The 20,869-nt window shown below is 45.8% G+C and overlaps 13 non-coding genes across 13 annotated transcripts; all 13 read right to left on the bottom strand.

Annotated features, from left to right (window-relative positions):
* Positions 1-1,265: 1,265 nt before the first annotated feature.
* Positions 1,266-1,337, bottom strand: TRNAG-UCC (transfer RNA glycine (anticodon UCC)). Its single transcript has one exon. It is a non-coding gene; the product is annotated as a tRNA-Gly (tRNA).
* A 1,521-nt stretch (positions 1,338-2,858) lies between these two features.
* TRNAG-UCC (transfer RNA glycine (anticodon UCC)) lies at positions 2,859-2,930 on the bottom strand. The gene has a single exon. It is a non-coding gene; the product is annotated as a tRNA-Gly (tRNA).
* A 1,521-nt stretch (positions 2,931-4,451) lies between these two features.
* On the bottom strand, positions 4,452-4,523 carry TRNAG-UCC (transfer RNA glycine (anticodon UCC)). The gene has a single exon. It is a non-coding gene; the product is annotated as a tRNA-Gly (tRNA).
* A 1,521-nt stretch (positions 4,524-6,044) lies between these two features.
* Positions 6,045-6,116, bottom strand: TRNAG-UCC (transfer RNA glycine (anticodon UCC)). The gene has a single exon. It is a non-coding gene; the product is annotated as a tRNA-Gly (tRNA).
* Positions 6,117-7,637: 1,521 nt separating this feature from the next.
* On the bottom strand, positions 7,638-7,709 carry TRNAG-UCC (transfer RNA glycine (anticodon UCC)). The gene has a single exon. It is a non-coding gene; the product is annotated as a tRNA-Gly (tRNA).
* A 1,521-nt stretch (positions 7,710-9,230) lies between these two features.
* On the bottom strand, positions 9,231-9,302 carry TRNAG-UCC (transfer RNA glycine (anticodon UCC)). Its single transcript has one exon. It is a non-coding gene; the product is annotated as a tRNA-Gly (tRNA).
* Positions 9,303-10,823: 1,521 nt separating this feature from the next.
* On the bottom strand, positions 10,824-10,895 carry TRNAG-UCC (transfer RNA glycine (anticodon UCC)). Its single transcript has one exon. It is a non-coding gene; the product is annotated as a tRNA-Gly (tRNA).
* A 1,521-nt stretch (positions 10,896-12,416) lies between these two features.
* TRNAG-UCC (transfer RNA glycine (anticodon UCC)) lies at positions 12,417-12,488 on the bottom strand. Its single transcript has one exon. It is a non-coding gene; the product is annotated as a tRNA-Gly (tRNA).
* A 1,521-nt stretch (positions 12,489-14,009) lies between these two features.
* Positions 14,010-14,081, bottom strand: TRNAG-UCC (transfer RNA glycine (anticodon UCC)). Its single transcript has one exon. It is a non-coding gene; the product is annotated as a tRNA-Gly (tRNA).
* A 1,521-nt stretch (positions 14,082-15,602) lies between these two features.
* Positions 15,603-15,674, bottom strand: TRNAG-UCC (transfer RNA glycine (anticodon UCC)). Its single transcript has one exon. It is a non-coding gene; the product is annotated as a tRNA-Gly (tRNA).
* Positions 15,675-17,195: 1,521 nt separating this feature from the next.
* Positions 17,196-17,267, bottom strand: TRNAG-UCC (transfer RNA glycine (anticodon UCC)). Its single transcript has one exon. It is a non-coding gene; the product is annotated as a tRNA-Gly (tRNA).
* A 1,521-nt stretch (positions 17,268-18,788) lies between these two features.
* On the bottom strand, positions 18,789-18,860 carry TRNAG-UCC (transfer RNA glycine (anticodon UCC)). The gene has a single exon. It is a non-coding gene; the product is annotated as a tRNA-Gly (tRNA).
* A 1,521-nt stretch (positions 18,861-20,381) lies between these two features.
* On the bottom strand, positions 20,382-20,453 carry TRNAG-UCC (transfer RNA glycine (anticodon UCC)). Its single transcript has one exon. It is a non-coding gene; the product is annotated as a tRNA-Gly (tRNA).
* Positions 20,454-20,869: the final 416 nt, after the last annotated feature.

Raw genomic sequence — 20,869 nt, 5'->3', positions numbered from 1 at the left:
AAATTCCATGAAATGCATAGGAGATTGATAAAAGCAGAACAAAAAGGGAAGAATTAAATTCAAAGCATGCCCCGAAACACGTGTGAAGGTCCCACCTGTCATTTATGCTTCTAATTGGGTATCTTTACTTTCAAAGTATAGGGTTGATCCTTTGACGATCACTCTCTTGATTTACAGCAGAGACAGATAGTTGAGAAGTCTTTTCTCACATAGCTAGCACAAGCCTGCGCTTTTCCTTGCTGGCAGGGTGGAAATGACAGATTAGTCCTAGGAAGAAAAATCAAGCAATATTAGCAGAGGATGGTTTCGATCCATCGACCTCTGGGTTATGGGCCCAGCACGCTTCCGCTGCGCCACTCTGCTCCCTTGTGAAAGTGCTCTCTTTATGCAGAGGAGGAGCTTTCAGCGGAGTGGCAAGGGATTGGTGGGGCTCTCTCCTCATTTGCCTAAGAACATCGCAAGGTATGCTGGGTACAGAAAATCTTCATCTTCCCCACTCACAGTCAGTCATAACTGAAAGTGCAGACCCTCTTAGGAATTAGCCGTTTCAGGCCTTTACCAAGACAGCAGCTCTCTGTCCCTGTCCTTTCTCTGTGATCCTAGCACTAGCATACTCAGGATTTGGCTTTACCTGGGAGCCAGAGATCTACCCGGTGAGGGCTTGCCCGGTGTGAGGCTTTTGAGCGTTTGGGAGCGTTCGGGACGTGAGAGGACGCTGGACAGGAAACTATGCCAATTTGAAGTATCCAACCTTCCTGCTGCAGTGAGAGGCTCTTTCCGTGGAAATCTGCCACTTGGAGTCCTCTCAACTTGCCCTCTGATAAAACATTTTTCTGAGCCGCAGTTACATCCGATGGTTACAAGGTGGCGCTGCATTCAGGTGAGAACACAAGTATGCACAAAATCTTGGGGACTTTTGCCAGATTTATCGGTGGATCTTGCCTATTATTTTCAGAGGCTAGATATCGCCTAGAAATGCTTTTTAACATAGGGATGCTGGGGTTATAATTTCTGGTCGGGGCTCAGCCCTTTCATTGCCTGCCCCCAGCAAAATATTTATTATCAGCACATGTGAGTGGTGAGTGCTTTATGGAAAATAGCATATATTGGGACAATGAATGTAGCAGATGAGGCGATCGAGATGTCTACCTACGTGTTTGATTATTTTTTTATATAACGGCTGATTATTCTGTTTCTGATATTTCAGTTTTGTGACATGTTGCATTAAAATATATCCTGCTTGGAGAATATATAAATATTTGCACTGCGTTGGCCGGGAATCGAACCCGGGTCAACTGCTTGGAAGGCAGCTATGCTCACCACTATACCACCAACGCCCTCTGATGTGTGTCCTCTAGGTTCCAGATGTTACAACGCCGAGTGCAGTGGCAATCTTGCACCGGTTCCAATCGTGCATTTGGTGTGGATACCAACATGAAAAGCTGTAGAAATTGTCTTGCAGAGGGTAAAGAACTGGGGATTGAAACCAAGGATAAAGCTGTGCAGAAGAGAAGAAATGGAAAGCAGCAGTACAAATAGTGGAAATGAGCATATGGGCAGCATCGGAAGCAAAGCAGCGAAGAGAAAGGGAGTAAATTCCATGAAATGCATAGGAGATTGATAAAAGCAGAACAAAAAGGGAAGAATTAAATTCAAAGCATGCCCCGAAAAACGTGTGAAGGTCCCACCTGTCATTTATGCTTCTAATTGGGTATCTTTACTTTCAAAGTATAGGGTTGATCCTTTGACGATCACTCTCTTGATTTACAGCAGAGACAGATAGTTGAGAAGTCTTTTCTCACATAGCTAGCACAAGCCTGCGCTTTTCCTTGCTGGCAGGGTGGAAATGACAGATTAGTCCTAGGAAGAAAAATCAAGCAATATTAGCAGAGGATGGTTTCGATCCATCGACCTCTGGGTTATGGGCCCAGCACGCTTCCGCTGCGCCACTCTGCTCCCTTGTGAAAGTGCTCTCTTTATGCAGAGGAGGAGCTTTCAGCGGAGTGGCAAGGGATTGGTGGGGCTCTCTCCTCATTTGCCTAAGCACATCGCAAGGTATGCTGGGTACAGAAAATCTTCATCTTCCCCACTCACAGTCAGTCATAACTGAAAGTGCAGACCCTCTTAGGAATTAGCCGTTTCAGGCCTTTACCAAGACAGCAGCTCTCTGTCCCTGTCCTTTCTCTGTGATCCTAGCACTAGCATACTCAGGATTTGGCTTTACCTGGGAGCCAGAGATCTACCCGGTGAGGGCTTGCCCGGTGTGAGGCTTTTGAGCGTTTGGGAGCGTTCGGGACGTGAGAGGACGCTGGACAGGAAACTATGCCAATTTGAAGTATCCAACCTTCCTGCTGCAGTGAGAGGCTCTTTCCGTGGAAATCTGCCACTTGGAGTCCTCTCAACTTGCCCTCTGATAAAACATTTTTCTGAGCCGCAGTTACATCCGATGGTTACAAGGTGGCGCTGCATTCAGGTGAGAACACAAGTATGCACAAAATCTTGGGGACTTTTGCCAGATTTATCGGTGGATCTTGCCTATTATTTTCAGAGGCTAGATATCGCCTAGAAATGCTTTTTAACATAGGGATGCTGGGGTTATAATTTCTGGTCGGGGCGCAGCCCTTTCATTGCCTGCCCCCAGCAAAATATTTATTATCAGCACATGTGAGTGGTGAGTGCTTTATGGAAAATAGCATATATTGGGACAATGAATGTAGCAGATGAGGCGATCGAGATGTCTACCTACGTGTTTGATTATTTTTTTATATAACGGCTGATTATTCTGTTTCTGATATTTCAGTTTTGTGACATGTTGCATTAAAATATATCCTGCTTGGAGAATATATAAATATTTGCACTGCGTTGGCCGGGAATCGAACCCGGGTCAACTGCTTGGAAGGCAGCTATGCTCACCACTATACCACCAACGCCCTCTGATGTGTGTCCTCTAGGTTCCAGATGTTACAACGCCGAGTGCAGTGGCAATCTTGCACCGGTTCCAATCGTGCATTTGGTGTGGATACCAACATGAAAAGCTGTAGAAATTGTCTTGCAGTGGGTAAAGAACTGGGGATTGAAACCAAGGATAAAGCTGTGCAGAAGAGAAGAAATGGAAAGCAGCAGTACAAATAGTGGAAATGAGCATATGGGCAGCATCGGAAGCAAAGCAGCGAAGAGAAAGGGAGTAAATTCCATGAAATGCATAGGAGATTGATAAAAGCAGAACAAAAAGGGAAGAATTAAATTCAAAGCATGCCCCGAAAAACGTGTGAAGGTCCCACCTGTCATTTATGCTTCTAATTGGGTATCTTTACTTTCAAAGTATAGGGTTGATCCTTTGACGATCACTCTCTTGATTTACAGCAGAGACAGATAGTTGAGAAGTCTTTTCTCACATAGCTAGCACAAGCCTGCGCTTTTCCTTGCTGGCAGGGTGGAAATGACAGATTAGTCCTAGGAAGAAAAATCAAGCAATATTAGCAGAGGATGGTTTCGATCCATCGACCTCTGGGTTATGGGCCCAGCACGCTTCCGCTGCGCCACTCTGCTCCCTTGTGAAAGTGCTCTCTTTATGCAGAGGAGGAGCTTTCAGCGGAGTGGCAAGGGATTGGTGGGGCTCTCTCCTCATTTGCCTAAGCACATCGCAAGGTATGCTGGGTACAGAAAATCTTCATCTTCCCCACTCACAGTCAGTCATAACTGAAAGTGCAGACCCTCTTAGGAATTAGCCGTTTCAGGCCTTTACCAAGACAGCAGCTCTCTGTCCCTGTCCTTTCTCTGTGATCCTAGCACTAGCATACTCAGGATTTGGCTTTACCTGGGAGCCAGCGATCTACCCGGTGAGGGCTTGCCCGGTGTGAGGCTTTTGAGCGTTTGGGAGCGTTCGGGACGTGAGAGGACGCTGGACAGGAAACTATGCCAATTTGAAGTATCCAACCTTCCTGCTGCAGTGAGAGGCTCTTTCCGTGGAAATCTGCCACTTGGAGTCCTCTCAACTTGCCCTCTGATAAAACATTTTTCTGAGCCGCAGTTACATCCGATGGTTACAAGGTGGCGCTGCATTCAGGTGAGAACACAAGTATGCACAAAATCTTGGGGACTTTTGCCAGATTTATCGGTGGATCTTGCCTATTATTTTCAGAGGCTAGATATCGCCTAGAAATGCTTTTTAACATAGGGATGCTGGGGTTATAATTTCTGGTCGGGGCGCAGCCCTTTCATTGCCTGCCCCCAGCAAAATATTTATTATCAGCACATGTGAGTGGTGAGTGCTTTATGGAAAATAGCATATATTGGGACAATGAATGTAGCAGATGAGGCGATCGAGATGTCTACCTACGTGTTTGATTATTTTTTTATATAACGGCTGATTATTCTGTTTCTGATATTTCAGTTTTGTGACATGTTGCATTAAAATATATCCTGCTTGGAGAATATATAAATATTTGCACTGCGTTGGCCGGGAATCGAACCCGGGTCAACTGCTTGGAAGGCAGCTATGCTCACCACTATACCACCAACGCCCTCTGATGTGTGTCCTCTAGGTTCCAGATGTTACAACGCCGAGTGCAGTGGCAATCTTGCACCGGTTCCAATCGTGCAGTTGGTGTGGATACCAACATGAAAAGCTGTAGAAATTGTCTTGCAGAGGGTAAAGAACTGGGGATTGAAACCAAGGATAAAGCTGTGCAGAAGAGAAGAAATGGAAAGCAGCAGTACAAATAGTGGAAATGAGCATATGGGCAGCATCGGAAGCAAAGCAGCGAAGAGAAAGGGAGTAAATTCCATGAAATGCATAGGAGATTGATAAAAGCAGAACAAAAAGGGAAGAATTAAATTCAAAGCATGCCCCGAAACACGTGTGAAGGTCCCACCTGTCATTTATGCTTCTAATTGGGTATCTTTACTTTCAAAGTATAGGGTTGATCCTTTGACGATCACTCTCTTGATTTACAGCAGAGACAGATAGTTGAGAAGTCTTTTCTCACATAGCTAGCACAAGCCTGCGCTTTTCCTTGCTGGCAGGGTGGAAATGACAGATTAGTCCTAGGAAGAAAAATCAAGCAATATTAGCAGAGGATGGTTTCGATCCATCGACCTCTGGGTTATGGGCCCAGCACGCTTCCGCTGCGCCACTCTGCTCCCTTGTGAAAGTGCTCTCTTTATGCAGAGGAGGAGCTTTCAGCGGAGTGGCAAGGGATTGGTGGGGCTCTCTCCTCATTTGCCTAAGAACATCGCAAGGTATGCTGGGTACAGAAAATCTTCATCTTCCCCACTCACAGTCAGTCATAACTGAAAGTGCAGACCCTCTTAGGAATTAGCCGTTTCAGGCCTTTACCAAGACAGCAGCTCTCTGTCCCTGTCCTTTCTCTGTGATCCTAGCACTAGCATACTCAGGATTTGGCTTTACCTGGGAGCCAGAGATCTACCCGGTGAGGGCTTGCCCGGTGTGAGGCTTTTGAGCGTTTGGGAGCGTTCGGGACGTGAGAGGACGCTGGACAGGAAACTATGCCAATTTGAAGTATCCAACCTTCCTGCTGCAGTGAGAGGCTCTTTCCGTGGAAATCTGCCACTTGGAGTCCTCTCAACTTGCCCTCTGATAAAACATTTTTCTGAGCCGCAGTTACATCCGATGGTTACAAGGTGGCGCTGCATTCAGGTGAGAACACAAGTATGCACAAAATCTTGGGGACTTTTGCCAGATTTATCGGTGGATCTTGCCTATTATTTTCAGAGGCTAGATATCGCCTAGAAATGCTTTTTAACATAGGGATGCTGGGGTTATAATTTCTGGTCGGGGCTCAGCCCTTTCATTGCCTGCCCCCAGCAAAATATTTATTATCAGCACATGTGAGTGGTGAGTGCTTTATGGAAAATAGCATATATTGGGACAATGAATGTAGCAGATGAGGCGATCGAGATGTCTACCTACGTGTTTGATTATTTTTTTATATAACGGCTGATTATTCTGTTTCTGATATTTCAGTTTTGTGACATGTTGCATTAAAATATATCCTGCTTGGAGAATATATAAATATTTGCACTGCGTTGGCCGGGAATCGAACCCGGGTCAACTGCTTGGAAGGCAGCTATGCTCACCACTATACCACCAACGCCCTCTGATGTGTGTCCTCTAGGTTCCAGATGTTACAACGCCGAGTGCAGTGGCAATCTTGCACCGGTTCCAATCGTGCATTTGGTGTGGATACCAACATGAAAAGCTGTAGAAATTGTCTTGCAGAGGGTAAAGAACTGGGGATTGAAACCAAGGATAAAGCTGTGCAGAAGAGAAGAAATGGAAAGCAGCAGTACAAATAGTGGAAATGAGCATATGGGCAGCATCGGAAGCAAAGCAGCGAAGAGAAAGGGAGTAAATTCCATGAAATGCATAGGAGATTGATAAAAGCAGAACAAAAAGGGAAGAATTAAATTCAAAGCATGCCCCGAAAAACGTGTGAAGGTCCCACCTGTCATTTATGCTTCTAATTGGGTATCTTTACTTTCAAAGTATAGGGTTGATCCTTTGACGATCACTCTCTTGATTTACAGCAGAGACAGATAGTTGAGAAGTCTTTTCTCACATAGCTAGCACAAGCCTGCGCTTTTCCTTGCTGGCAGGGTGGAAATGACAGATTAGTCCTAGGAAGAAAAATCAAGCAATATTAGCAGAGGATGGTTTCGATCCATCGACCTCTGGGTTATGGGCCCAGCACGCTTCCGCTGCGCCACTCTGCTCCCTTGTGAAAGTGCTCTCTTTATGCAGAGGAGGAGCTTTCAGCGGAGTGGCAAGGGATTGGTGGGGCTCTCTCCTCATTTGCCTAAGCACATCGCAAGGTATGCTGGGTACAGAAAATCTTCATCTTCCCCACTCACAGTCAGTCATAACTGAAAGTGCAGACCCTCTTAGGAATTAGCCGTTTCAGGCCTTTACCAAGACAGCAGCTCTCTGTCCCTGTCCTTTCTCTGTGATCCTAGCACTAGCATACTCAGGATTTGGCTTTACCTGGGAGCCAGAGATCTACCCGGTGAGGGCTTGCCCGGTGTGAGGCTTTTGAGCGTTTGGGAGCGTTCGGGACGTGAGAGGACGCTGGACAGGAAACTATGCCAATTTGAAGTATCCAACCTTCCTGCTGCAGTGAGAGGCTCTTTCCGTGGAAATCTGCCACTTGGAGTCCTCTCAACTTGCCCTCTGATAAAACATTTTTCTGAGCCGCAGTTACATCCGATGGTTACAAGGTGGCGCTGCATTCAGGTGAGAACACAAGTATGCACAAAATCTTGGGGACTTTTGCCAGATTTATCGGTGGATCTTGCCTATTATTTTCAGAGGCTAGATATCGCCTAGAAATGCTTTTTAACATAGGGATGCTGGGGTTATAATTTCTGGTCGGGGCGCAGCCCTTTCATTGCCTGCCCCCAGCAAAATATTTATTATCAGCACATGTGAGTGGTGAGTGCTTTATGGAAAATAGCATATATTGGGACAATGAATGTAGCAGATGAGGCGATCGAGATGTCTACCTACGTGTTTGATTATTTTTTTATATAACGGCTGATTATTCTGTTTCTGATATTTCAGTTTTGTGACATGTTGCATTAAAATATATCCTGCTTGGAGAATATATAAATATTTGCACTGCGTTGGCCGGGAATCGAACCCGGGTCAACTGCTTGGAAGGCAGCTATGCTCACCACTATACCACCAACGCCCTCTGATGTGTGTCCTCTAGGTTCCAGATGTTACAACGCCGAGTGCAGTGGCAATCTTGCACCGGTTCCAATCGTGCATTTGGTGTGGATACCAACATGAAAAGCTGTAGAAATTGTCTTGCAGTGGGTAAAGAACTGGGGATTGAAACCAAGGATAAAGCTGTGCAGAAGAGAAGAAATGGAAAGCAGCAGTACAAATAGTGGAAATGAGCATATGGGCAGCATCGGAAGCAAAGCAGCGAAGAGAAAGGGAGTAAATTCCATGAAATGCATAGGAGATTGATAAAAGCAGAACAAAAAGGGAAGAATTAAATTCAAAGCATGCCCCGAAAAACGTGTGAAGGTCCCACCTGTCATTTATGCTTCTAATTGGGTATCTTTACTTTCAAAGTATAGGGTTGATCCTTTGACGATCACTCTCTTGATTTACAGCAGAGACAGATAGTTGAGAAGTCTTTTCTCACATAGCTAGCACAAGCCTGCGCTTTTCCTTGCTGGCAGGGTGGAAATGACAGATTAGTCCTAGGAAGAAAAATCAAGCAATATTAGCAGAGGATGGTTTCGATCCATCGACCTCTGGGTTATGGGCCCAGCACGCTTCCGCTGCGCCACTCTGCTCCCTTGTGAAAGTGCTCTCTTTATGCAGAGGAGGAGCTTTCAGCGGAGTGGCAAGGGATTGGTGGGGCTCTCTCCTCATTTGCCTAAGCACATCGCAAGGTATGCTGGGTACAGAAAATCTTCATCTTCCCCACTCACAGTCAGTCATAACTGAAAGTGCAGACCCTCTTAGGAATTAGCCGTTTCAGGCCTTTACCAAGACAGCAGCTCTCTGTCCCTGTCCTTTCTCTGTGATCCTAGCACTAGCATACTCAGGATTTGGCTTTACCTGGGAGCCAGCGATCTACCCGGTGAGGGCTTGCCCGGTGTGAGGCTTTTGAGCGTTTGGGAGCGTTCGGGACGTGAGAGGACGCTGGACAGGAAACTATGCCAATTTGAAGTATCCAACCTTCCTGCTGCAGTGAGAGGCTCTTTCCGTGGAAATCTGCCACTTGGAGTCCTCTCAACTTGCCCTCTGATAAAACATTTTTCTGAGCCGCAGTTACATCCGATGGTTACAAGGTGGCGCTGCATTCAGGTGAGAACACAAGTATGCACAAAATCTTGGGGACTTTTGCCAGATTTATCGGTGGATCTTGCCTATTATTTTCAGAGGCTAGATATCGCCTAGAAATGCTTTTTAACATAGGGATGCTGGGGTTATAATTTCTGGTCGGGGCGCAGCCCTTTCATTGCCTGCCCCCAGCAAAATATTTATTATCAGCACATGTGAGTGGTGAGTGCTTTATGGAAAATAGCATATATTGGGACAATGAATGTAGCAGATGAGGCGATCGAGATGTCTACCTACGTGTTTGATTATTTTTTTATATAACGGCTGATTATTCTGTTTCTGATATTTCAGTTTTGTGACATGTTGCATTAAAATATATCCTGCTTGGAGAATATATAAATATTTGCACTGCGTTGGCCGGGAATCGAACCCGGGTCAACTGCTTGGAAGGCAGCTATGCTCACCACTATACCACCAACGCCCTCTGATGTGTGTCCTCTAGGTTCCAGATGTTACAACGCCGAGTGCAGTGGCAATCTTGCACCGGTTCCAATCGTGCAGTTGGTGTGGATACCAACATGAAAAGCTGTAGAAATTGTCTTGCAGAGGGTAAAGAACTGGGGATTGAAACCAAGGATAAAGCTGTGCAGAAGAGAAGAAATGGAAAGCAGCAGTACAAATAGTGGAAATGAGCATATGGGCAGCATCGGAAGCAAAGCAGCGAAGAGAAAGGGAGTAAATTCCATGAAATGCATAGGAGATTGATAAAAGCAGAACAAAAAGGGAAGAATTAAATTCAAAGCATGCCCCGAAACACGTGTGAAGGTCCCACCTGTCATTTATGCTTCTAATTGGGTATCTTTACTTTCAAAGTATAGGGTTGATCCTTTGACGATCACTCTCTTGATTTACAGCAGAGACAGATAGTTGAGAAGTCTTTTCTCACATAGCTAGCACAAGCCTGCGCTTTTCCTTGCTGGCAGGGTGGAAATGACAGATTAGTCCTAGGAAGAAAAATCAAGCAATATTAGCAGAGGATGGTTTCGATCCATCGACCTCTGGGTTATGGGCCCAGCACGCTTCCGCTGCGCCACTCTGCTCCCTTGTGAAAGTGCTCTCTTTATGCAGAGGAGGAGCTTTCAGCGGAGTGGCAAGGGATTGGTGGGGCTCTCTCCTCATTTGCCTAAGAACATCGCAAGGTATGCTGGGTACAGAAAATCTTCATCTTCCCCACTCACAGTCAGTCATAACTGAAAGTGCAGACCCTCTTAGGAATTAGCCGTTTCAGGCCTTTACCAAGACAGCAGCTCTCTGTCCCTGTCCTTTCTCTGTGATCCTAGCACTAGCATACTCAGGATTTGGCTTTACCTGGGAGCCAGAGATCTACCCGGTGAGGGCTTGCCCGGTGTGAGGCTTTTGAGCGTTTGGGAGCGTTCGGGACGTGAGAGGACGCTGGACAGGAAACTATGCCAATTTGAAGTATCCAACCTTCCTGCTGCAGTGAGAGGCTCTTTCCGTGGAAATCTGCCACTTGGAGTCCTCTCAACTTGCCCTCTGATAAAACATTTTTCTGAGCCGCAGTTACATCCGATGGTTACAAGGTGGCGCTGCATTCAGGTGAGAACACAAGTATGCACAAAATCTTGGGGACTTTTGCCAGATTTATCGGTGGATCTTGCCTATTATTTTCAGAGGCTAGATATCGCCTAGAAATGCTTTTTAACATAGGGATGCTGGGGTTATAATTTCTGGTCGGGGCTCAGCCCTTTCATTGCCTGCCCCCAGCAAAATATTTATTATCAGCACATGTGAGTGGTGAGTGCTTTATGGAAAATAGCATATATTGGGACAATGAATGTAGCAGATGAGGCGATCGAGATGTCTACCTACGTGTTTGATTATTTTTTTATATAACGGCTGATTATTCTGTTTCTGATATTTCAGTTTTGTGACATGTTGCATTAAAATATATCCTGCTTGGAGAATATATAAATATTTGCACTGCGTTGGCCGGGAATCGAACCCGGGTCAACTGCTTGGAAGGCAGCTATGCTCACCACTATACCACCAACGCCCTCTGATGTGTGTCCTCTAGGTTCCAGATGTTACAACGCCGAGTGCAGTGGCAATCTTGCACCGGTTCCAATCGTGCATTTGGTGTGGATACCAACATGAAAAGCTGTAGAAATTGTCTTGCAGAGGGTAAAGAACTGGGGATTGAAACCAAGGATAAAGCTGTGCAGAAGAGAAGAAATGGAAAGCAGCAGTACAAATAGTGGAAATGAGCATATGGGCAGCATCGGAAGCAAAGCAGCGAAGAGAAAGGGAGTAAATTCCATGAAATGCATAGGAGATTGATAAAAGCAGAACAAAAAGGGAAGAATTAAATTCAAAGCATGCCCCGAAAAACGTGTGAAGGTCCCACCTGTCATTTATGCTTCTAATTGGGTATCTTTACTTTCAAAGTATAGGGTTGATCCTTTGACGATCACTCTCTTGATTTACAGCAGAGACAGATAGTTGAGAAGTCTTTTCTCACATAGCTAGCACAAGCCTGCGCTTTTCCTTGCTGGCAGGGTGGAAATGACAGATTAGTCCTAGGAAGAAAAATCAAGCAATATTAGCAGAGGATGGTTTCGATCCATCGACCTCTGGGTTATGGGCCCAGCACGCTTCCGCTGCGCCACTCTGCTCCCTTGTGAAAGTGCTCTCTTTATGCAGAGGAGGAGCTTTCAGCGGAGTGGCAAGGGATTGGTGGGGCTCTCTCCTCATTTGCCTAAGCACATCGCAAGGTATGCTGGGTACAGAAAATCTTCATCTTCCCCACTCACAGTCAGTCATAACTGAAAGTGCAGACCCTCTTAGGAATTAGCCGTTTCAGGCCTTTACCAAGACAGCAGCTCTCTGTCCCTGTCCTTTCTCTGTGATCCTAGCACTAGCATACTCAGGATTTGGCTTTACCTGGGAGCCAGAGATCTACCCGGTGAGGGCTTGCCCGGTGTGAGGCTTTTGAGCGTTTGGGAGCGTTCGGGACGTGAGAGGACGCTGGACAGGAAACTATGCCAATTTGAAGTATCCAACCTTCCTGCTGCAGTGAGAGGCTCTTTCCGTGGAAATCTGCCACTTGGAGTCCTCTCAACTTGCCCTCTGATAAAACATTTTTCTGAGCCGCAGTTACATCCGATGGTTACAAGGTGGCGCTGCATTCAGGTGAGAACACAAGTATGCACAAAATCTTGGGGACTTTTGCCAGATTTATCGGTGGATCTTGCCTATTATTTTCAGAGGCTAGATATCGCCTAGAAATGCTTTTTAACATAGGGATGCTGGGGTTATAATTTCTGGTCGGGGCGCAGCCCTTTCATTGCCTGCCCCCAGCAAAATATTTATTATCAGCACATGTGAGTGGTGAGTGCTTTATGGAAAATAGCATATATTGGGACAATGAATGTAGCAGATGAGGCGATCGAGATGTCTACCTACGTGTTTGATTATTTTTTTATATAACGGCTGATTATTCTGTTTCTGATATTTCAGTTTTGTGACATGTTGCATTAAAATATATCCTGCTTGGAGAATATATAAATATTTGCACTGCGTTGGCCGGGAATCGAACCCGGGTCAACTGCTTGGAAGGCAGCTATGCTCACCACTATACCACCAACGCCCTCTGATGTGTGTCCTCTAGGTTCCAGATGTTACAACGCCGAGTGCAGTGGCAATCTTGCACCGGTTCCAATCGTGCATTTGGTGTGGATACCAACATGAAAAGCTGTAGAAATTGTCTTGCAGAGGGTAAAGAACTGGGGATTGAAACCAAGGATAAAGCTGTGCAGAAGAGAAGAAATGGAAAGCAGCAGTACAAATAGTGGAAATGAGCATATGGGCAGCATCGGAAGCAAAGCAGCGAAGAGAAAGGGAGTAAATTCCATGAAATGCATAGGAGATTGATAAAAGCAGAACAAAAAGGGAAGAATTAAATTCAAAGCATGCCCCGAAAAACGTGTGAAGGTCCCACCTGTCATTTATGCTTCTAATTGGGTATCTTTACTTTCAAAGTATAGGGTTGATCCTTTGACGATCACTCTCTTGATTTACAGCAGAGACAGATAGTTGAGAAGTCTTTTCTCACATAGCTAGCACAAGCCTGCGCTTTTCCTTGCTGGCAGGGTGGAAATGACAGATTAGTCCTAGGAAGAAAAATCAAGCAATATTAGCAGAGGATGGTTTCGATCCATCGACCTCTGGGTTATGGGCCCAGCACGCTTCCGCTGCGCCACTCTGCTCCCTTGTGAAAGTGCTCTCTTTATGCAGAGGAGGAGCTTTCAGCGGAGTGGCAAGGGATTGGTGGGGCTCTCTCCTCATTTGCCTAAGCACATCGCAAGGTATGCTGGGTACAGAAAATCTTCATCTTCCCCACTCACAGTCAGTCATAACTGAAAGTGCAGACCCTCTTAGGAATTAGCCGTTTCAGGCCTTTACCAAGACAGCAGCTCTCTGTCCCTGTCCTTTCTCTGTGATCCTAGCACTAGCATACTCAGGATTTGGCTTTACCTGGGAGCCAGAGATCTACCCGGTGAGGGCTTGCCCGGTGTGAGGCTTTTGAGCGTTTGGGAGCGTTCGGGACGTGAGAGGACGCTGGACAGGAAACTATGCCAATTTGAAGTATCCAACCTTCCTGCTGCAGTGAGAGGCTCTTTCCGTGGAAATCTGCCACTTGGAGTCCTCTCAACTTGCCCTCTGATAAAACATTTTTCTGAGCCGCAGTTACATCCGATGGTTACAAGGTGGCGCTGCATTCAGGTGAGAACACAAGTATGCACAAAATCTTGGGGACTTTTGCCAGATTTATCGGTGGATCTTGCCTATTATTTTCAGAGGCTAGATATCGCCTAGAAATGCTTTTTAACATAGGGATGCTGGGGTTATAATTTCTGGTCGGGGCGCAGCCCTTTCATTGCCTGCCCCCAGCAAAATATTTATTATCAGCACATGTGAGTGGTGAGTGCTTTATGGAAAATAGCATATATTGGGACAATGAATGTAGCAGATGAGGCGATCGAGATGTCTACCTACGTGTTTGATTATTTTTTTATATAACGGCTGATTATTCTGTTTCTGATATTTCAGTTTTGTGACATGTTGCATTAAAATATATCCTGCTTGGAGAATATATAAATATTTGCACTGCGTTGGCCGGGAATCGAACCCGGGTCAACTGCTTGGAAGGCAGCTATGCTCACCACTATACCACCAACGCCCTCTGATGTGTGTCCTCTAGGTTCCAGATGTTACAACGCCGAGTGCAGTGGCAATCTTGCACCGGTTCCAATCGTGCATTTGGTGTGGATACCAACATGAAAAGCTGTAGAAATTGTCTTGCAGTGGGTAAAGAACTGGGGATTGAAACCAAGGATAAAGCTGTGCAGAAGAGAAGAAATGGAAAGCAGCAGTACAAATAGTGGAAATGAGCATATGGGCAGCATCGGAAGCAAAGCAGCGAAGAGAAAGGGAGTAAATTCCATGAAATGCATAGGAGATTGATAAAAGCAGAACAAAAAGGGAAGAATTAAATTCAAAGCATGCCCCGAAAAACGTGTGAAGGTCCCACCTGTCATTTATGCTTCTAATTGGGTATCTTTACTTTCAAAGTATAGGGTTGATCCTTTGACGATCACTCTCTTGATTTACAGCAGAGACAGATAGTTGAGAAGTCTTTTCTCACATAGCTAGCACAAGCCTGCGCTTTTCCTTGCTGGCAGGGTGGAAATGACAGATTAGTCCTAGGAAGAAAAATCAAGCAATATTAGCAGAGGATGGTTTCGATCCATCGACCTCTGGGTTATGGGCCCAGCACGCTTCCGCTGCGCCACTCTGCTCCCTTGTGAAAGTGCTCTCTTTATGCAGAGGAGGAGCTTTCAGCGGAGTGGCAAGGGATTGGTGGGGCTCTCTCCTCATTTGCCTAAGCACATCGCAAGGTATGCTGGGTACAGAAAATCTTCATCTTCCCCACTCACAGTCAGTCATAACTGAAAGTGCAGACCCTCTTAGGAATTAGCCGTTTCAGGCCTTTACCAAGACAGCAGCTCTCTGTCCCTGTCCTTTCTCTGTGATCCTAGCACTAGCATACTCAGGATTTGGCTTTACCTGGGAGCCAGCGATCTACCCGGTGAGGGCTTGCCCGGTGTGAGGCTTTTGAGCGTTTGGGAGCGTTCGGGACGTGAGAGGACGCTGGACAGGAAACTATGCCAATTTGAAGTATCCAACCTTCCTGCTGCAGTGAGAGGCTCTTTCCGTGGAAATCTGCCACTTGGAGTCCTCTCAACTTGCCCTCTGATAAAACATTTTTCTGAGCCGCAGTTACATCCGATGGTTACAAGGTGGCGCTGCATTCAGGTGAGAACACAAGTATGCACAAAATCTTGGGGACTTTTGCCAGATTTATCGGTGGATCTTGCCTATTATTTTCAGAGGCTAGATATCGCCTAGAAATGCTTTTTAACATAGGGATGCTGGGGTTATAATTTCTGGTCGGGGCGCAGCCCTTTCATTGCCTGCCCCCAGCAAAATATTTATTATCAGCACATGTGAGTGGTGAGTGCTTTATGGAAAATAGCATATATTGGGACAATGAATGTAGCAGATGAGGCGATCGAGATGTCTACCTACGTGTTTGATTATTTTTTTATATAACGGCTGATTATTCTGTTTCTGATATTTCAGTTTTGTGACATGTTGCATTAAAATATATCCTGCTTGGAGAATATATAAATATTTGCACTGCGTTGGCCGGGAATCGAACCCGGGTCAACTGCTTGGAAGGCAGCTATGCTCACCACTATACCACCAACGCCCTCTGATGTGTGTCCTCTAGGTTCCAGATGTTACAACGCCGAGTGCAGTGGCAATCTTGCACCGGTTCCAATCGTGCAGTTGGTGTGGATACCAACATGAAAAGCTGTAGAAATTGTCTTGCAGAGGGTAAAGAACTGGGGATTGAAACCAAGGATAAAGCTGTGCAGAAGAGAAGAAATGGAAAGCAGCAGTACAAATAGTGGAAATGAGCATATGGGCAGCATCGGAAGCAAAGCAGCGAAGAGAAAGGGAGTAAATTCCATGAAATGCATAGGAGATTGATAAAAGCAGAACAAAAAGGGAAGAATTAAATTCAAAGCATGCCCCGAAACACGTGTGAAGGTCCCACCTGTCATTTATGCTTCTAATTGGGTATCTTTACTTTCAAAGTATAGGGTTGATCCTTTGACGATCACTCTCTTGATTTACAGCAGAGACAGATAGTTGAGAAGTCTTTTCTCACATAGCTAGCACAAGCCTGCGCTTTTCCTTGCTGGCAGGGTGGAAATGACAGATTAGTCCTAGGAAGAAAAATCAAGCAATATTAGCAGAGGATGGTTTCGATCCATCGACCTCTGGGTTATGGGCCCAGCACGCTTCCGCTGCGCCACTCTGCTCCCTTGTGAAAGTGCTCTCTTTATGCAGAGGAGGAGCTTTCAGCGGAGTGGCAAGGGATTGGTGGGGCTCTCTCCTCATTTGCCTAAGAACATCGCAAGGTATGCTGGGTACAGAAAATCTTCATCTTCCCCACTCACAGTCAGTCATAACTGAAAGTGCAGACCCTCTTAGGAATTAGCCGTTTCAGGCCTTTACCAAGACAGCAGCTCTCTGTCCCTGTCCTTTCTCTGTGATCCTAGCACTAGCATACTCAGGATTTGGCTTTACCTGGGAGCCAGAGATCTACCCGGTGAGGGCTTGCCCGGTGTGAGGCTTTTGAGCGTTTGGGAGCGTTCGGGACGTGAGAGGACGCTGGACAGGAAACTATGCCAATTTGAAGTATCCAACCTTCCTGCTGCAGTGAGAGGCTCTTTCCGTGGAAATCTGCCACTTGGAGTCCTCTCAACTTGCCCTCTGATAAAACATTTTTCTGAGCCGCAGTTACATCCGATGGTTACAAGGTGGCGCTGCATTCAGGTGAGAACACAAGTATGCACAAAATCTTGGGGACTTTTGCCAGATTTATCGGTGGATCTTGCCTATTATTTTCAGAGGCTAGATATCGCCTAGAAATGCTTTTTAACATAGGGATGCTGGGGTTATAATTTCTGGTCGGGGCTCAGCCCTTTCATTGCCTGCCCCCAGCAAAATATTTATTATCAGCACATGTGAGTGGTGAGTGCTTTATGGAAAATAGCATATATTGGGACAATGAATGTAGCAGATGAGGCGATCGAGATGTCTACCTACGTGTTTGATTATTTTTTTATATAACGGCTGATTATTCTGTTTCTGATATTTCAGTTTTGTGACATGTTGCATTAAAATATATCCTGCTTGGAGAATATATAAATATTTGCACTGCGTTGGCCGGGAATCGAACCCGGGTCAACTGCTTGGAAGGCAGCTATGCTCACCACTATACCACCAACGCCCTCTGATGTGTGTCCTCTAGGTTCCAGATGTTACAACGCCGAGTGCAGTGGCAATCTTGCACCGGTTCCAATCGTGCATTTGGTGTGGATACCAACATGAAAAGCTGTAGAAATTTTCTTGCAGAGGGTAAAGAACTGGGGATTGAAACCAAGGATAAAGCTGTGCAGAAGAGAAGAAATGGAAAGCAGCAGTACAAATAGTGGAAATGAGCATATGGGCAGCATCGGAAGCAAAGCAGCGAAGAGAAAGGGAGTAAATTCCATGAAATGCATAGGAGATTGATAAAAGCAGAACAAAAAGGGAAGAATTAAATTCAAAGCATGCCCCGAAAAACGTGTGAAGGTCCCACCTGTCATTTATGCTTCTAATTGGGTATCTTTACTTTCAAAGTATAGGGTTGATCCTTTGACGATCACTCTCTTGATTTACAGCAGAGACAGATAGTTGAGAAGTCTTTTCTCACATAGCTAGCACAAGCCTGCGCTTTTCCTTGCTGGCAGGGTGGAAATGACAGATTAGTCCTAGGAAGAAAAATCAAGCAATATTAGCAGAGGATGGTTTCGATCCATCGACCTCTGGGTTATGGGCCCAGCACGCTTCCGCTGCGCCACTCTGCTCCCTTGTGAAAGTGCTCTCTTTATGCAGAGGAGGAGCTTTCAGCGGAGTGGCAAGGGATTGGTGGGGCTCTCTCCTCATTTGCCTAAGCACATCGCAAGGTATGCTGGGTACAGAAAATCTTCATCTTCCCCACTCACAGTCAGTCATAACTGAAAGTGCAGACCCTCTTAGGAATTAGCCGTTTCAGGCCTTTACCAAGACAGCAGCTCTCTGTCCCTGTCCTTTCTCTGTGATCCTAGCACTAGCATACTCAGGATTTGGCTTTACCTGGGAGCCAGAGATCTACCCGGTGAGGGCTTGCCCGGTGTGAGGCTTTTGAGCGTTTGGGAGCGTTCGGGACGTGAGAGGACGCTGGACAGGAAACTATGCCAATTTGAAGTATCCAACCTTCCTGCTGCAGTGAGAGGCTCTTTCCGTGGAAATCTGCCACTTGGAGTCCTCTCAACTTGCCCTCTGATAAAACATTTTTCTGAGCCGCAGTTACATCCGATGGTTACAAGGTGGCGCTGCATTCAGGTGAGAACACAAGTATGCACAAAATCTTGGGGACTTTTGCCAGATTTATCGGTGGATCTTGCCTATTATTTTCAGAGGCTAGATATCGCCTAGAAATGCTTTTTAACATAGGGATGCTGGGGTTATAATTTCTGGTCGGGGCGCAGCCCTTTCATTGCCTGCCCCCAGCAAAATATTTATTATCAGCACATGTGAGTGGTGAGTGCTTTATGGAAAATAGCATATATTGGGACAATGAATGTAGCAGATGAGGCGATCGAGATGTCTACCTACGTGTTTGATTATTTTTTTATATAACGGCTGATTATTCTGTTTCTGATATTTCAGTTTTGTGACATGTTGCATTAAAATATATCCTGCTTGGAGAATATATAAATATTTGCACTGCGTTGGCCGGGAATCGAACCCGGGTCAACTGCTTGGAAGGCAGCTATGCTCACCACTATACCACCAACGCCCTCTGATGTGTGTCCTCTAGGTTCCAGATGTTACAACGCCGAGTGCAGTGGCAATCTTGCACCGGTTCCAATCGTGCATTTGGTGTGGATACCAACATGAAAAGCTGTAGAAATTGTCTTGCAGAGGGTAAAGAACTGGGGATTGAAACCAAGGATAAAGCTGTGCAGAAGAGAAGAAATGGAAAGCAGCAGTACAAATAGTGGAAATGAGCATATGGGCAGCATCGGAAGCAAAGCAGCGAAGAGAAAGGGAGTAAATTCCATGAAATGCATAGGAGATTGATAAAAGCAGAACAAAAAGGGAAGAATTAAATTCAAAGCATGCCCCGAAAAACGTGTGAAGGTCCCACCTGTCATTTATGCTTCTAATTGGGTATCTTTACTTTCAAAGTATAGGGTTGATCCTTTGACGATCACTCTCTTGATTTACAGCAGAGACAGATAGTTGAGAAGTCTTTTCTCACATAGCTAGCACAAGCCTGCGCTTTTCCTTGCTGGCAGGGTGGAAATGACAGATTAGTCCTAGGAAGAAAAATCAAGCAATATTAGCAGAGGATGGTTTCGATCCATCGACCTCTGGGTTATGGGCCCAGCACGCTTCCGCTGCGCCACTCTGCTCCCTTGTGAAAGTGCTCTCTTTATGCAGAGGAGGAGCTTTCAGCGGAGTGGCAAGGGATTGGTGGGGCTCTCTCCTCATTTGCCTAAGCACATCGCAAGGTATGCTGGGTACAGAAAATCTTCATCTTCCCCACTCACAGTCAGTCATAACTGAAAGTGCAGACCCTCTTAGGAATTAGCCGTTTCAGGCCTTTACCAAGACAGCAGCTCTCTGTCCCTGTCCTTTCTCTGTGATCCTAGCACTAGCATACTCAGGATTTGGCTTTACCTGGGAGCCAGAGATCTACCCGGTGAGGGCTTGCCCGGTGTGAGGCTTTTGAGCGTTTGGGAGCGTTCGGGACGTGAGAGGACGCTGGACAGGAAACTATGCCAATTTGAAGTATCCAACCTTCCTGCTGCAGTGAGAGGCTCTTTCCGTGGAAATCTGCCACTTGGAGTCCTCTCAACTTGCCCTCTGATAAAACATTTTTCTGAGCCGCAGTTACATCCGATGGTTACAAGGTGGCGCTGCATTCAGGTGAGAACACAAGTATGCACAAAATCTTGGGGACTTTTGCCAGATTTATCGGTGGATCTTGCCTATTATTTTCAGAGGCTAGATATCGCCTAGAAATGCTTTTTAACATAGGGATGCTGGGGTTATAATTTCTGGTCGGGGCGCAGCCCTTTCATTGCCTGCCCCCAGCAAAATATTTATTATCAGCACATGTGAGTGGTGAGTGCTTTATGGAAAATAGCATATATTGGGACAATGAATGTAGCAGATGAGGCGATCGAGATGTCTACCTACGTGTTTGATTATTTTTTTATATAACGGCTGATTATTCTGTTTCTGATATTTCAGTTTTGTGACATGTTGCATTAAAATATATCCTGCTTGGAGAATATATAAATATTTGCACTGCGTTGGCCGGGAATCGAACCCGGGTCAACTGCTTGGAAGGCAGCTATGCTCACCACTATACCACCAACGCCCTCTGATGTGTGTCCTCTAGGTTCCAGATGTTACAACGCCGAGTGCAGTGGCAATCTTGCACCGGTTCCAATCGTGCATTTGGTGTGGATACCAACATGAAAAGCTGTAGAAATTGTCTTGCAGTGGGTAAAGAACTGGGGATTGAAACCAAGGATAAAGCTGTGCAGAAGAGAAGAAATGGAAAGCAGCAGTACAAATAGTGGAAATGAGCATATGGGCAGCATCGGAAGCAAAGCAGCGAAGAGAAAGGGAGTAAATTCCATGAAATGCATAGGAGATTGATAAAAGCAGAACAAAAAGGGAAGAATTAAATTCAAAGCATGCCCCGAAAAACGTGTGAAGGTCCCACCTGTCATTTATGCTTCTAATTGGGTATCTTTACTTTCAAAGTATAGGGTTGATCCTTTGACGATC

This window comes from Triturus cristatus, chromosome 11, assembly GCF_964204655.1.
Source record: "Triturus cristatus chromosome 11, aTriCri1.1, whole genome shotgun sequence".
NCBI lineage: Eukaryota > Metazoa > Chordata > Amphibia > Caudata > Salamandridae > Triturus > Triturus cristatus.
This window is presented reverse-complemented; position numbering and strand designations above follow the sequence as displayed.